General features: G+C 51.6%; 1 long non-coding RNA gene across 1 annotated transcript in view; it reads right to left on the reverse strand.

Annotated features, from left to right (window-relative positions):
- The window catches only part of LOC116541739, an 8,382-nt gene extending 3,087 nt beyond the window's left edge, over positions 1 to 5,295 (reverse strand). Inside the window, exons 1-2 of the long non-coding RNA XR_004264921.1 lie at positions 5,239 to 5,295; positions 1 to 4,932 (exon numbers count right to left, since the gene is read on the reverse strand). The exon at positions 1 to 4,932 is cut by the window's left edge and continues 3,087 nt beyond it. This is a non-coding gene — a long non-coding RNA (uncharacterized LOC116541739). The remainder of the gene's footprint in view (positions 4,933 to 5,238) is intronic.
- Between the last annotated feature and the right edge of the window lie 10,626 nt (positions 5,296 to 15,921).

The following is a 15,921-nucleotide window of genomic DNA, read 5'->3' on the forward strand; positions in this document are numbered from 1 at the left end:
TATGCACTCACATCTGTCCCTGCCAACACCGGCACACATCCCCATGGCATGCACGCACACTCTCTATACACTCATGTCTGTCCCTGCCAACACCAGCACACACCCCTAGGGTGTCCACACACTCTCTATACACTCATGTCTGTCCCTGCCAACACCGGCACACACCCCCAGGGCGTGCACACATGCTCTGTACATGCTCACATCTGTCCCTGCAGCCCCAGTCAGAAAGTCACAGAGAGGAAGAGGAAGAAGAAGAGGAGGAAGGACTCAAAGGGCACAGAGGTCCTGTGCCAGCTCCACTCCCTACCTTGGGGGAGACCCCTCATATGATCCCAATGGTCACTTACTCTTCCACCTCCATCCTCCATCCTCCCATGTGAATAAGGAGGAAGCCCAATGCACAGGGCTGTGATGGGCATGAACAAAAGACTGCAGGAGCTCATGCCAAGGTGCTGAGTACCGGGCCTGCGGAGTGCTTACATCATAAACTAAGAGGCTGACACGGCTTCCGGAAAGGATGTCATTTGCTGATAAACTGAAACGTGTGACCTAAGAGCCTAAAAGGGTTTGTTTTGTTTTGTTTTTCTTTTTTTTTGCAAACACCACAGCCCATTTGTTTTTAATGCTCTATCTTCTTTGCGTATAATTTAGTTTAATTTCAGTCAAAATAAGTCCAATAAATACACAAAATCACAGGACTGAGCATGGACAGTCATTTCACTTTGTGTCCTCCAGCCTTTAAGACACATCAAGGAAAGACATGATTCTAGGATTCCTGTTAGAAGGGCTGCCGAGGCACCTGCTGGGGCTTCCAAGTCGAAGCTGTTGATGCTGCCCCCAAGCTGCTTGGACAATGCTGAAGATTCCTGAGGTCTCTTCTGTTCCAGCCCTCACTCAGGTGAGAAGGTGGGGGAAGACAGGGTGGGAAAAGAGAGGGAGAGGGAGAAAAGAAGGGGAAAGGAGGGGAGGGGAGAGGAGGGGGAGGAGGAGCACGTTCCGTCCAACAAAGCAGCTGCATTGTAGTGACAATGGAGGGTGTGTTGTGTCTCAGGACAGTGAGCTCAAGCTGTTTGTAATTGTTAAACAGTGACCAGCTGAGGACAGGGCTGTAATTGGAGTTGACAGTGTTTTATTTTCATAGTTGATATAGGGGACCTGGACCTAAAACACCGTGCCTTGCACTTCTGCCAGATGGTCCACTGCCTCTTTGTACTTGAGTCCATTTGACTAAATACCCAGTACTGACTTGGAATTATGACGTGTAGGATGCCCCTTACCACAGTAATAAAACTCACATTACATGCAGTTTGCTCAGGGACTGGCTTCTAACTCCGGGTGGGAATGTTAAGCTCAGTCCAGTTCAATTCAGTAAGCATTTACCAAGAAACTACTAGACCGAGAGCTGTGTTAGACACTGGATGTGGGGTGATGGGGATACGAAAATGGGGAATTAGACCTCAAGATGCTCAGATGCTCTCATTTAATTCCCTAATGTAATTATCCAGCTTCAGTCTGATGGCTGTAATGTCTAAATTCTTTTTTCTTTATTCCAGCTCCGCATAGCAAAGCATAAATAATAACAGAGGAATGATTTTGTGTTGGAATATTCAGTGGACAGAGAAGCATTCTGACAGGCATGGGACACTGTCACCATCCCCAGGCAGCCTGTGACGTGGCTGCGCGGAGTATGCCAGTGAAGATTCCAGAGCAAGAGCATCGAGTGGCATGAGGCAGCACCGAGGCCACACCAGATAGACACCTGCCGAGCGGACTTCAGCCAGGCTGGCCAGGGAGGTCACGGGAACTCCAGTCGCACTTGGGTTTTCATGAGGACGCCTGTGGGGAAGGGGATGAAACCAGAACGCTGTGGGGTTGAGGGGAGGAGGGGAGGGACGCAGGGCTAAGGGCTGGCCACTAACCCCTGCATCCATGCCCCTATGAACGCTGCCCAAATCAGCCCCAACGGTGAGAGGTCAGGTGGATACAAGAGGCCGACAGACTTCGCTTCCCTGGCATTAACAGATTACAGTCATTAAAAACACCTTCTGAGTTTTCATCTGGAAAACTTTGCAAATGATATTTAGAGACAAGAGTCAGAAGATGAGGCCAACACAGTTAGAACGGAAGGAGCACCCGGCTCCTTCTCTCTGCACTCAGGACCCACCCGGAGCCCTTGAGCTGAAGAGGACTCAGGAGCTGCCAGGCCCAAGAACACCACCCCTGACCAGAGTGGTGAACAGCAGGGCGAGGTCCCCAGCACATGGATGGCAGGATCTGCGATATCTCAATCCCAGGGCATGAAGCAGAGAAAGACTGGGGCTCCCAGCTGAAGCTTTGCTGTCATCTCTGTCACCAAAGTCAAGAAGGACTGAGCAGGACCAAAGCCGGACTGCCAGCTCCTCGGTGGCTGCCGACGGGGCCCTCACGCTGCGGGTGGGATAGTCTATGGGGAGCCCACAGAGAGCAGCGGGAATCACAGCCACGAATGCCCCAGGGGCCCCAAAACAAGTGCGCAGGCTGAGGAAGGCGGCACCCGCTGAGAAAGGTGGCATCCAGGAGTGTGCCCCACTGGAGAGGCATGCGGAACCGGAGCATAGAGCTTTCCTGTGAGTGGCTTTGCGGGGTGTGGGAACACAAAGAGGGGCTCCAGTAGCTCAGAAGTCACTCCCACTAGCCCGCAAGGACTCAGGAGGCCCCTCTGGACCTAGCTGGAGTCTCTCCAGGGAAGTCTCCAAAGTCCTATGGAGGGGGTGAGCATCGTTCTTGCTCTGCCCTGATGAGGCCCCCTGCCAAGTATCCTGAATATGCAGGCACACAGCTGGTTTACTCACCTGAAAGGGACCTGTTGAGCCACCAGCCAGGGAAGGCTGGAGAGAACCTGACCAACACATGAACCCTCCCCAAGCACTCACCTGGGGCACCCACGAGAAAACTATGGAAGCTGTGAAGACACAGATGAACACAGGGAGGAGGCTGCACTGGGGGAGGTGTGCTGCACCCCACAAGCAAACAAGGGAGGCGCTCGGTGCTCCCAATACCCCGCTGCACCCACAGCTGCAGGCCTGTCCGGCAGCACGACCTTGGCGGCCTGGGCCCACATGTGTTAGGCAGGAGCTGCCCAGCCCTCCGGGAGTGGCACCGGGAGCAGCCCCTCACCTGGCACTTCTGCTAGATGGGTACCATCATTGTAGATGCACATACCTGATATCGACTATGACAACCAACTATGCACCTTGAATTACAGCCGTGTTCTCAGCAGGTCACTATTTACACTGACAATTACAAGTAGCTTGAACCCGCTGTCCTGAGAGGCAACAAACCTCCATTATCTCAGCCGCAGCCTCTGCGCAGCCCTCCTTCCCTGCCACTTCCCACTGGGGCAACGTGAAGTCCCATGACAGTGACTCAGAGCCAGTACAGTAGCTTCAATGCAGAAAAAAAATCACAAAAAACTCAAACACATCCTAAAAATGGTCAGTTGGTAGGAGCTGATTCCTAAATTAAACATTGTTCAGAGGCTTTCTGGGCTAGCACAGCTCTAATGACAGGCTTCTGCTTTCTGCTTCCCTGAGAAGGAAGAACAGTTAGGAGGCCAGGCTCTGCTGTTCTGCATGCTCCGCTACGTGGCCTGCCCTGTGGCCGCAGTGGCCTATGCCAGACAGTGTGACAGTCGCCCGCAGTGAACACTCGGCACAGCAGAGCGCAGGCAGGATGAGGAGGCTTGGGGAAGAACAGAAAGTGACTTCTAACCCTGCAGAAGACATTAAGCCACACAAGGCCTCACACACACTGCACTTCAATCAGGGCCAAAGCAGGCCCAGCTCTTAATAGTCAAAATAGTGAACCCTTTTGACTCCTCAAAGATGAGGAGTCACTGCCTAAAACACAACGTGAAAGAACTGACCTGAAACTGCACATTATAAAACTTATTTTTAAATGATGGCGCTTAATTTAAAAGACTCCCAAAGGACACTGCATTAGAAAGTGACAGAATGAAACTGTGAGGGTGACCACAGGAGTCCCTGGAAAGGGGCTTCCAAGATTTCACCAAATGTTGTGTCAAAAGAATTTTGCAAGCTAAGGAAAACTGCATATGATGAAATATTTGATTAATCACCTAACTCCTCTCAACATAGGAAACTATATTAAAAAGTCTTCCCAGAAGGTAAGGCAAGACAGTGGGCTGTGAACACACAAAGAAACATCCACTGCGTCCATGGACCACGACAAAAGAAATGCTCACAAGGGCTGACGCCGAGTGCCAAAGACGCACTGGAATCCAGGGCTCCATGCGCACCTGTGCCAGGGACAGGAAGGGTCACACTCTCCAGACGGGAAAGCAGGGCAGGAACACCAGGAAACAGTGATGGGGGCTGACACTGAGTGCCAATGACATGCTGGAGTCCAGGGCTCCATGTACTCGTGTGCCGGGGACAGGCAGGGTCCCACTGTCCAGAAGGCAAACCGGGGTGAAAACACCAGGGCACCCCTCCCAAGGTGCGGAGCCAGCGAACAGGGTGCCAGAGCCATACTGGGCCAATCCCAGCTGCCCAGCTCCGGGGCTCCTGGGAATGGACTCGTGGTGACTTGACTCCGGGGTGGGAGAGGCGGCAGCATCCCCCAAAGGCACCTGGAGAAGTGGTGTTACTCTCTGTCCCCTGTCCCTGGTGTTACTCTCTCTATCCTTCTGTCTCTGGTGTTACTCTCTATCCCCCCCGTCCCTGGTGTTACTCTCGGTCCGCTGCCCCTGGTGTTAATCTCTGTCCTCCCATCTCTGGTGTTACTCTCTGTGTCCTCCTATCCCTGGTGTTACTCTCTGTCCCCTGTCCCTGGTGTTACTCTGTGTCTTCCTGTCTCTGGCATTACTTTCTGTGTCCTCCTATCCCTGCTGTTACTCTCCGTCCCCTGTCGTTACTCTGTGTCCTCCCGCCCCTGGTGTTACTCTGTGTCCTCCCGTCTCTGGCGTTACTTTCTGTGTCCTTCTATCCCTGCTCTTACTCTCCGTCCCCTGTCGTTACTCTGTGTCCTGCTGCCCCTGGTGTTACTCTGTGTCCTCCCGTCTCTGGCATTACTTTCTGTCCTCCTATCCCTGCTGTTACTCTCCGTCCCCTGTCGTTACTCTTTGTCCTCCCGCCCCTGGTGTTACTCTGTGTCCTCCCGTCTCTGGTGTTACTTTCTGTGTCCTCCTATCCCTGCTGTTACTCTCCGTCCCCTGTCGTTACTCTCCGTCCTCCCGACCCATGGTGTTACTCTGTGTCCTCCCGCCCCTGGTGTTACTCTGTGTCCTCCCGTCTCTGGTGTTACTTTCTGTGTCCTCCTATCGCTGCTGTTACTCTCTGTCCCCTGTCGTTACTCTGTGTCCTCCCGCCCCTGGTGTTACTCTGTGTCCTCCCGCCCCTGGCGTTACTCTGTGTCCTCTTGCTCCATGGTGTTACTCTGTGTCCTCCTGCCCCTGGTGTTACTCTGTGTCCTCCTGCCCCTGGTGTTACTCTACGTTCTGTTACTCTCCATCCCACAGGTATTCCGGCCTATTTGGGATAGGACACACACCCTGCGGAGATGCCAGCCTGGGGCCAGAAGAGCCTGAGACTCTCTCACTGACGCCCAGGAAGCATGTAACAGCCCACGGTCATGCTGATAGGCAGGTTGAAAACATCTGTGTCCATAATGTTCTTTTCACTAGAGCTGTTTGGACCATTCATGAACTAATCGGTTAAATATCAGCAAGGACCATTCACATTTATTCTTTTTGGCTATAGTTTTCCAACCAACCAGAAACCACACTCCTACTAACTATTCCTAACTCAATGCCAGCGCTTTGTGCCTTTTAGGAGAAACACACCTCTTTCCCTCCAGCTTTGTCCTGCTTCCATGAAGCGTGCCTTTGACTGCATCAATCGCTATACCAGGATTTCGCTCAGCTACAGAGGAAAATCTGAGCGGGTCTCAGAGGTGAGCGGTCCCTGCATAGGCAGCGGCTCTGTAACATCCTCCAGGGAGCCTGGCCCAGGCCTGCCCCACACACCAGAACTGTGCCTTCCCACCCTCCGGCCCCCAAAGCTGCTTCCCCTCCAGGCATCATGCCCCAGGCAAGAAGGCCAGACAAGGGCCCAGGGCTGCTGTGTGTCGGGAAGGCCTCCCAACAGCTCCCTCTCTGGGACCCCCAATCAGCATCCCAACATCTGGACCTGTGTCACCAGCCGCCCCGCAGTGCTGTGCAAGAGAACTGGATTTTCAGCTGGGTCCACTGCTTCCCTAAACAACATTAGGGTTTTGTTACTGAAGAAGAAGGAAAAAGCAGGCATCTTCTTGGCAACCCCACGATGTCCCGCCCGCCGGTTCTCACCACACCAGAGATGTCCACCCAGGACAGACAGCGTCTTCAGCAGAGTGCCACTGACCCAGAAGTGCAGTAATTTTTACACTTTCACCAGAGTCGCTGACTCCTTCACCTTTACGCCCAAGAAAAACATGTTTGCCAAGCAAATTAGATGTTCAGGAGGTTTAAGGGAAATCCCAAGCCTGCTTGCTTTAAGCTTCAGACTTTTCAGACCATCATGGGACGTTCACTCGAGAGTGAGGCTGCGCCCAAAAGCTCTGCTCCTGCTGGGCATCACGAACCAACAACACAGCTCAGCCACGTGGACTCTCAAAGGACTTCACGAGAGGCACCTCCCTGGTACACGTGACAACGTGTGCACTCGTTCAGCCCCGAACAGAACACACCCTCGTCACAGGGTCGGGGATCCGCCTCCTACCATCAGCCCCCAACCTCACCGAGGTTCTGCGTCTGTAATGACTGCCGTTTTACCCAGGTACTAAAATGCAGCGTCAGAGTGTTTAAAGGTCTTTAATATCATCAACTTTCTGGGTGCAGTTCTCGGCACTTTAATGCAGCCACTCAATACAGGCCTTACAACTCAGATGTAGCTCATACCTTTCCTACCTAACCAAGGAGGAAACTGAGGCACAGAAGGTTGCAGGAAAACACACAGCTTCTAAGTAGTAGATTGGGAATCAAACCAGTGATCATCACATGCTGAGCTACCTCTCAGGCTGCGGTAACGTCCGACATTAACCAGGTAGAACAGTGTTCTGTAAATCAGCCAGAAATGGTCCTTATGGATGGGCCTGCGGTTACTCCTCCCTGCAGAACGAGACCATTAGCCCAAAAATCCGCCTGTGCCACACTCAGATGTTTATACATCCAATTACTTTTAAAATATCCTGTCACGCATGTGTACAGCCATTTAGAGCCATATAGACTATTTTGCTGACAATCAACCCAAGACCTCTGTCGGCAACAGGCAGGGTGCCAGATCCAGAGAGGGCAGGACAGAGACACAAACAGGAACTGCTTTGTCCCTGTGGGGCCTTGCCCTGATGGGCCCAGGAGGACATGGGACAGACCACGGGCACAGGCAGGTGGTGGGCCGGGAGAAGCACTGGCAGGAGGCAGTGCTCTGAGCTCTGATGGATGAAACACTGCTAAGCAGCAAAGATGGAGAGAGGGCACCCGTCCGAGAAGACGAAGAGGCAGCAAAGCGCAGCTGGCCTCGGGGAACCAGAAGCCACAGGGACATCAGGCTGGGCACTGCTGTCTGCTGGCCACTGGCTGAGGGATTATCCTGGACCTGGAGGGGCATCCCTAACATTCTCCACCAGATGCCAGGGTCACCTCCAGCCCCAGGTGAGAACCACAGATCCCAGAGGTGAATGAGGCCAGCCTGTGGGAAGGAGGGGGCTGGGACAGCCCTGCACGATTAATAGGAAAGCTGGATTCTATTTTGTGGGGTTTTGGTCACACTAATGGCTGGTCAGGGTTGTCCATGGGGAAGTGACTTGAGGCAGTGAAAAAGACAGGTTAGAGAAGGGGCTCGTGAGGCCAGCAGGTCACTCGCTGCCTGGGTCCAAGGAGAAGGAAATAAAGGCTGGCAGCATGACAGTGGCAGGGGGCCCAGAGGGAAGGAACCGGTGGTGGAGACACAGGACTGGCCCTGCACAGGGCTACAAGCGGCTACCTGTGGGTCATCCTATTAATTCTCATCAAGGCCCCTAGAGGCGGCTATGAGGATCCCTCTCCTGAGGACAGAACTGCTCCAGAGCCACACAGCGAGGATAGACAGAACCAAGATTTGGGCCAACTCCAAAGCAAGGGATCCTGACCCCTCACCTGTGGTCTCAGGGCAGGGACTGGAATCCCGTGAACACACAGAGCCTCCCAGGAGCTGCAGGAATGGAAAGTGGATGCCCCAGACCAGCAGCAGGACCCAGGGTTTCTGCCCTCCAGAGCACACTGGGACCAGCCACTGCACAGGTGGACACATGGTGCTTTAACCCACGCTGGCAGAAGGACGCCCTCGCTCTCAGGGTGGAAACCACAGCTGCAATCAGACCTGGCCTCACTGCTTTAACTCATGGTGGTAGAAGGTTGCCCCCGCTCTCAGGGTGGAAACCACAGCCATGATCAGGCCTGGCCTCACGGCTTCAACACTTGCTGGCGGAAGGAAGTCCTCGCTCTCAGGGTGGAAACCACAGCTGCAATCAGGCCTGGCCTCACTGCTGGGCACAGCCATACGTGCTGCTGAGGCATCCCAACATCGGGGTGCCCGGAGCCACTCAGCTGAGATCATGGTGCTTTCTGTAACCGCCCTCGTTTCTTTATAATATAGATCTAGACTCCATCTTTTGCAATGTGTGGGGCTCTAGGAAGAGGCCGGCCAGCTGGGAAGTATCCTGGGCTTTATCCCAGTAACGATGAACTTGGCTCCCAAAGAGGGCAGCCTTTTCCCTGTAGTGACCCCCAGGGACCATGCCTGCACCCACCTTGCTGAAGATAATTTGCTTTCTCATCCATAAAAGAATAAAGTGGACTAATTCATTTCCACACTCACTTCCAACTCTAAGAACCTGTGTTAGGAAATCAAAGACACTAACCCAAGAACAAAGCACGAGATTAATGAAACAACGCAACCATCGCAACTCACAGCATTACATGTTTTCTTTTCTGGTCTGTTCTTCTCTTTTGGTTTAAATAATTAAAGATACTTGTTGACAAGTAAAAACTTCTCTATGAAACTAAAAAAAAATGGTTCTAATTAAACATTTACACATTCTTCCATATACTTTTAAGAACAGTTATAATTATAGCTCTACTTAGTGTTAAGTATGTTAACTAAATGAAAAGTAATTAATTATACAGACGGGCAATTATAAAAAGTAAGAACATACTCATGTCATCCTGAATAATTAATAAGACCTCTTTGATTTCATTCAGACCAGGGATTCTGTGCTAATAGGCTCTCAGCTCTTTGAAATAATGGTGAAATTTTAAAATTAGTTTTGGACTTAAACGTGTCCCCAAAGTGACGCACAGCGGCTAATGTGTGTCGAGGTGCTGAGCAGAGTGAGCCGCTCCACCATGGCTAATGCCCTGACTCCCGTGGGCTGCGTCCCGGGGACCAACACCCTGACTCCCGTGGGCTGCGTCCCGGGGACCAACGCCCTGACTCCCGTGGGCTGCGTCCCCGGACCAACGCCCTGACTCCCGTGGGCTGCGTCCCCGGACCAACGCCCTGACTCCTGTGGACTGCGTCCCGGGTACCAATGCCCTGACTCCCGTGGGCTGCATCCCAGGGCCATCTTAGTACAGTGAAAATTCAGGAAACAGACCAGGTGGCAGGAGGGGGTCTTGCCCATCAGGAACCTCATGAGTCTTGCTAGGGGGTCAAACAACGAGAGAATGAAACCAGCAGCCACTGAGTCCGGGCCTGGATGCCCAGGCCTTGTCACACACACTTGCTGGCTGGCATCCTCCCAGGCCCTGCCACACACACGTGCTGGTCGGCATCTCCCTGAGACCCGTCCAGCACAGGCACCCAGCCCTTGGAGCGCAGGGACAGCAGAGCACGGTCATCGAAGCTGGGCGGCTTCTCCACAAGACCTCCCCACTCTCAGAGCTGAGGGCTCCTCAAAGGGAAATTCCAGCTGAGCTCCAGGGGAAAGCAGGTGGGAGGGCCTGGCTCCTCCGCCCCATCACCTCTCCCCAACCCTGGAAGGGGGTCAGATATCAATGCTAACTCTTTCACTGACTCAATTAATTCAAACAATTCACAAAAACAAACTTAATTTAAGTGTTAATTTCATAAAAAGAACTAAAATTTGTTCAAATAATTCACATAATTTAAATGATTTTAATTGTTAATTTAATTAAGATGACTCGGTTTTAAAAGCATCATCTGCCTTGGTACATTCTCCTTACTGCACTTCCCATCTTCCAGGGAGGTTTCCTTCCACCCAGCATGGCAGCAGATTCTGGTGTCTCGGGTGTTCCCAGGCTGCCGTCAGCCCCTGGGGTGCTGACAGTTCTGCGGCCATTGCCATCCTCATTGATCTGCATAAGAACATCCATCCACAGGGATGCTCTGCGGCCCCGCGTGACAACATCTGATGTGCAGCTAAACACTCGAGGTGTCGCCTGGTGACTGCGGATGACAGAACTGTGGGCAGGGTAGCACGGTCAGTACTCAGCACCTCCGGGCAGCCACGCTCTGCATGTGTTTTTTTAAAAGACCATTCTTTATTGGGTGAACCCTGAGAAGATCTGCTAAAGATTGTTTTTAACTATTTTTATATCAAGACAAATCTTTCTCAAACATTCACTCAATGCTAAATGTCACTTCTCCAGCCAACCCTTTAAAAATACCTAAAATTTAAGACTGTGACACTTTCAAACACATACTTAGTAATGCATTCCCAGGAGCCGAGAGAGCATAGCAGCTTAACGTTTTCACATTATATAAGCACGAAGTTTGGCGAAGGCATTTTAATATTTTTACCTGAATATTTTAATAAAATCAAAACATCACTCTCACTTTAATACTCTACTTAGAATACAATTTTCTATTAAATTTTTTTTTTTTTTTTTTTGAGACGGAGTTTCACTCTTGTTACCCAGGCTGGAGTGCAATGGCGCGATCTCGGCTCACCGCAACCTCCGCCTCCGGGGTTCAGGCAATTCTCCTGCCTCAGCCTCCTGAGTAGCTGGGATTACAGGCCCGCGCCACCATGCCCAGCTAATGTTTTTGTATTTTTAGTAGAGACGGGGTTTCACCATGTTGACCAGGATGGTCTCGATCTCTTGACCTCGTGATCCACCCGCCTCGGCCTCCCAAAGTGCTGGGATTATAGGCTTGAGCCACCGCGCCCGGCCTAATTTTCTATTAAATAAACCATCAATGTCAGTAACCCACATGCTGATAAACTTTTGAAAACTTCAGAAACTACTAAGTATAATTAAAGACTACTTTTAACTTTTGAGCTGAGAAGAACCTATATCAAGAAACAGAATTGAGATTGAAGAAATAAAAGTACAGTTTTTTGTTTTTTTTTTTTGAGACAGAATCTCCCTCTGTCACCAGGCTGGAGTGAAGTGGCATAATCTCAGCTCACTGCAACCTCCACTTCCCAGGTTCAAGCGATTCTCCTGCTTCAGCCTCCCGAGTAGCTCGGATTACAGACGCAAGCCACCAAACTTGGCTAATTTTTGTATTGTTAGTAGAGACGGGGTTTTACCCTACTGGCCAGGCTGGTCTCAAACTCCTGAACTCATGATCCGCCTGCTTCAACCTCCCAAAGTGCTGGGATTACAGGCGTGACCCACCCTACCCAGCCTGTACCCTTTCCTTATAAATAAAACCCAGAGCCACCTGTGTACCCAAGACCCTGGGCACTGAGCAGAGAAAACATCCAGAGTGAGAGCGTTCACCTCCCAGCAGTGCTGCAGAGTAGATGGGGTGACTTCAAGCCACAGGTGGCCACACCTCCCCTGCCTCTGGCCCGTGGCCACTGCTCACGTGTTCCTACCCCATTCCAGCCTGAGCCACGGGGTCCACACGTAACCTCACGTAACCCAAAGCCACTGCAGCACCTCCTGGAACAAACCATCCGCAGGCAGACTGCTCTCCATACAAGGTACAAAGACTGTTTTTAAAACTGCTGGGTTCTGGAACTTATCCCAGTAACAGGCTAGATTAAGAAAACTGACCAAAAACAGTAGGAAGAAAAACTCATTCTACCCATTGAGGCAACAAACATGCACACAGCCTCTGAAATAACTGCAGAGAAGTTTTCCTGGGTTAGGTACTTGGTGGGGTGACCCTACCCCAGAGTTGGACCACGGCACACAGTGGGAACCAAGGAACATCTCTCAATAAATGTGGGAAATAACTCAACTCCCAAACAGACACAGAAATCACTTTCTTCCTTAAAAGCTTCTCTCTTTTATTCTCAGAAAGACTCTCTTTGGTGTCTTCACTGCTGAAGGAACAAGCCTGTCATCCCCCTCCAGCAGGCTGGCCGCTTTCCAGAAAGCAGCCCTGGACAGTCTCCAGATCCTATAGCCCCCACGTCCACCTTGCCTAGTGATGATCCCTCATTACAAAACCTAATCATCAGAAAGAGCCTCCCAATCCATAGCTGGCGAGTGGCGTTTTATTCAGGGAAATGCTAATAAAAACCTGGGGCTCTGCATAAACACCGTCCCCTCGGTGCTGAGGCTCCACATGGATCGCACACTGGGAGAGACAGGCCTCTCCCCTTCCTGGCGCCCCAAGCCTCTGGTAACATTTTATTAGCTGAGCTTTGCGGTGGTTACTTTTTTTTTTTGAGACGGAGTTTCGTTCTTGTTACCCAGGCTGGAGTGCAATGGCGCGATCTCGGCTCACCGCAACCTCCGCCTCCTGGGTTCAGGCAATTCTCCTGCCCCAGCCTCCTGAGCCGCTGGGATTACAGGCATGCGCCACCATGCCCAGCTAATTTTTTGTATTTTTAGTAGAGACGGGGTTTCACCGTGTTGACCAGGATGGTCTAGATCTCTTGACCTCGTGATCCACCCGCCTCGGCCTCCCAAAGTGCTGGGATTACAGGCGTGAGCCACCGCGCCCGGCGTGACGGTTACTTTTAACCTGCCTGTCCGAGGCAGCTGCGCTAAACTACTTGTCCAACTATGGCACTAAACTACTAAACCCGCAGTGACTATCAGCCCAAAGTTTGAGGTAGCGCTGGAGAACGAGGCGGTTTCAGGCGCTACGCTTCCCTGCCCTCTTTTCCAGGGATGCCAAGTAAGTTTCTGCTGCGACTGATGATATCACTACTACACTAACATTACCTCAATGGCAGGCCACCAATTAACACTTAATTTACAACCAAAAAACCTAAATGTCCTTAAGAGTGAAACCCCATCTCTACTAAAAATACAAAAAATTAGCTGGGCGTGGTGGTGCACACCTGTAATCCCAGCTACTAGGGAGGCTGAGGCAGGAGAATCACTTGGACCCAGGAGGCAGAGGTTGCAATGAGCTGAGATCATGCCATTGCATTCCAGCCTGGGCAAGAAGAGAGAAACTCTGTCTCAAAAAAAAAAAAAAAAAGAAGTGATTCTAATGACACCGTCAACATTTTAAGTTCTTCCCAAGGGTAGCACAAAATGATCACACATAACGTAATGCCAACTAGATCAACATTCTGTCCTCACAGATCCATACCTAAATCCTTATTTCAAACTGGTCCCACATTTTTCAGAATTTAGGAAGACTGAGAGGAATAACCAAGAACAAGCAAGGTATAAGCAAAGGTCGATCTTCCTGACTCTCGCTTAGGAACTCACCCCAAACTCCTCCTGTGGAATCAGCCTGGATAACAGTCCCTGGTGGCCACACAAGAACAGAGAGAGGATTCCATGAACCCACAACAGACCCTGCCCTCTAACCCAAGGCAGAGGAGGGAGGCAGACAGTCACGAAAGCCGGAAAAGCAGGGAACGGTGATTCTTCCTGATTTAATGTAGGAGATTGGGCCTAAAAACAAGGTAAATCCACCTGTGAATGGGGTGAGCTCCCAGCTGGCTGTGTAGAGGCTGTGGATATGAAGGAACTTACTTTCCTACACACTGAAGTCCACCAGGGTCTCCATATCTGCTGGCACCTGGACCTGGCTGGTCCCTCACAGACTGGGATGGCAGTGGCCGTGTCCAGAAAGAATGTCAAGGACGGACGGAGAGACGTCCTGGACAGACACTGAACCCAGACCAGGGCTGGGCGGGGGGGAAAGTGGCACAGTTTCAGGGCCAGTGGGGCGTTGAGGGCCCTGAGTGGGCCTGGCAAGGGCCTGCGTCTCCTAGTCCAACAGAGGCAGGAGCAGCTGCCCAGTGTGGGCTGCAGCTGTGGTGAAGCAGCTGCTGTGATGCAGCAGGAGGTCACGACCAGCCCTGCCCCCAACCCTGGAGGAGTGACCCAGCTGCAAACACTGCCCCAGAAGCCTCTGTGTCCTGAGCCCCCAAAGGGGAAGGCAGAAAATGGCCCCAGGGCACTGGCCACTCAGGAGGTGGTATTGACTCCAGACCCTGCAGTCGACCGGCAGGCGAGGGCAGAGGTGGCCAAACTGCAGCTCAGTGAAAGGGCCTTGCCAGGAAAGGCCCCCAGAGGCTACCCCACCAGCCGCGGCGGGGGTGAAGGGGGGTGAATTATTTCCTGCCCAGAGGCTCCACAGGGGTCTTGGTGGTGATGTTTAACCTTGTCCTCTGACAGACGACCATCCAGACAGAGTCACTCACACCTCTGTCAAGCTCTGCACCCAAGCGGAACTGTCATCACAGATGCTGAGGCAGGCAGTGCTCATCTCGAAATTGTACAAGTGGTTTCTTTAGCCAGTTCTCCAAATTCTTAATGACAGTCCACACTAAACGTGTGTTTTCAGTATCACCTGTGCTCACAGCTATGCATAAAATAACTTTGTCACAAAGAAAACTAGGTGGTGAACCCAGGAGGAGGAAATCCCCACGACGAGTCAAGAGAACATCAACAGCTGGGACGTCAGCTCTTCCCCGCTGAACCCAAGAGCGGCTTGGCTTGAGTCACTTCCATTTTAATTTCCAGATTTATTTTTACTTTCCCACATTTTCATTACAAAAATGTTCAAACATATCTAAAAAGTAGAACAATACAATGAACTCCCAAGTTTTCTTCATGTGGAGATCCAACAACTGCTAACATTTAGTTAGATTTGCTTTCTTGCTCCTCTGTACATCATATATAGACAGATTATTCTCTCCTCTGGAGCCACTTGAAGGTGAGAGTCCTCAGGCACACATTCCCTAAGAACACAGGCCCCTCTCCTCTGCAGCTGCAGCGCCATCATCAGCAGACAAGAGCCAGCTCAGAGCGTCGCTGTCCAGTTTACATTCAATTAACACAATTGTCCCAAAAATGTCTTTTCTCCCCGGGCCACACTAGTGACTCTCCTTCCCCGTCTTCATCTGGGACAGCCTCGCACCCCTTTTATCTGTGACCTGCACTCTGAGAGTCCAGGGCCATCGTCTTGCAGAACATCCCCTAGCTCAGACACATCTGCTTCTTGGGGTGTCATTAAATTCCCTCCTAGGCACCTCCATTCCCTGTAAACAGGAAGTTTAAGTCTAGAGGTGCGATCATCTTCCGTCAAGCGCTTCTCAGCATGGCAACTTCCCAGTAAGGCTGCCGGTCCATGAGAGGCGCAAGTTCCTACTCCTGGTCACTGACAGTGCAGCCGAGACGAGCACCACGTGGACCCGTGTGCACCAGCACCCACACCCCCAAATCAGAAATGCCTGGAGGGGGTGCGGGCAGCCGAGACACCTGGAAGTGTGAACCGCAGTGGTGTGAGGCAAGAACAGGGTCAAATCATAATGTAACGTCTGACTCCAGATGGTCCCACCTGGGTAAGACAGTGACATCTCCCTGCCAAGTATCTGAAGCCCAAGAATACAACAGAAAACTCACGACCTGCCTTTATCCACCCAGGCTGCTATCACAACACACCGTAGGCTGGGCGGGTGCTGATGAACAGCAGAATTTCGTTTCTCATGGCCCTGAGGCTGGGAAGCCCA

Source organism: Sapajus apella, unplaced genomic scaffold, assembly GCF_009761245.1.
Source record: "Sapajus apella isolate SASKATOON/1434 unplaced genomic scaffold, GSC_monkey_1.0 scaffold155, whole genome shotgun sequence".
NCBI lineage: Eukaryota > Metazoa > Chordata > Mammalia > Primates > Cebidae > Sapajus > Sapajus apella.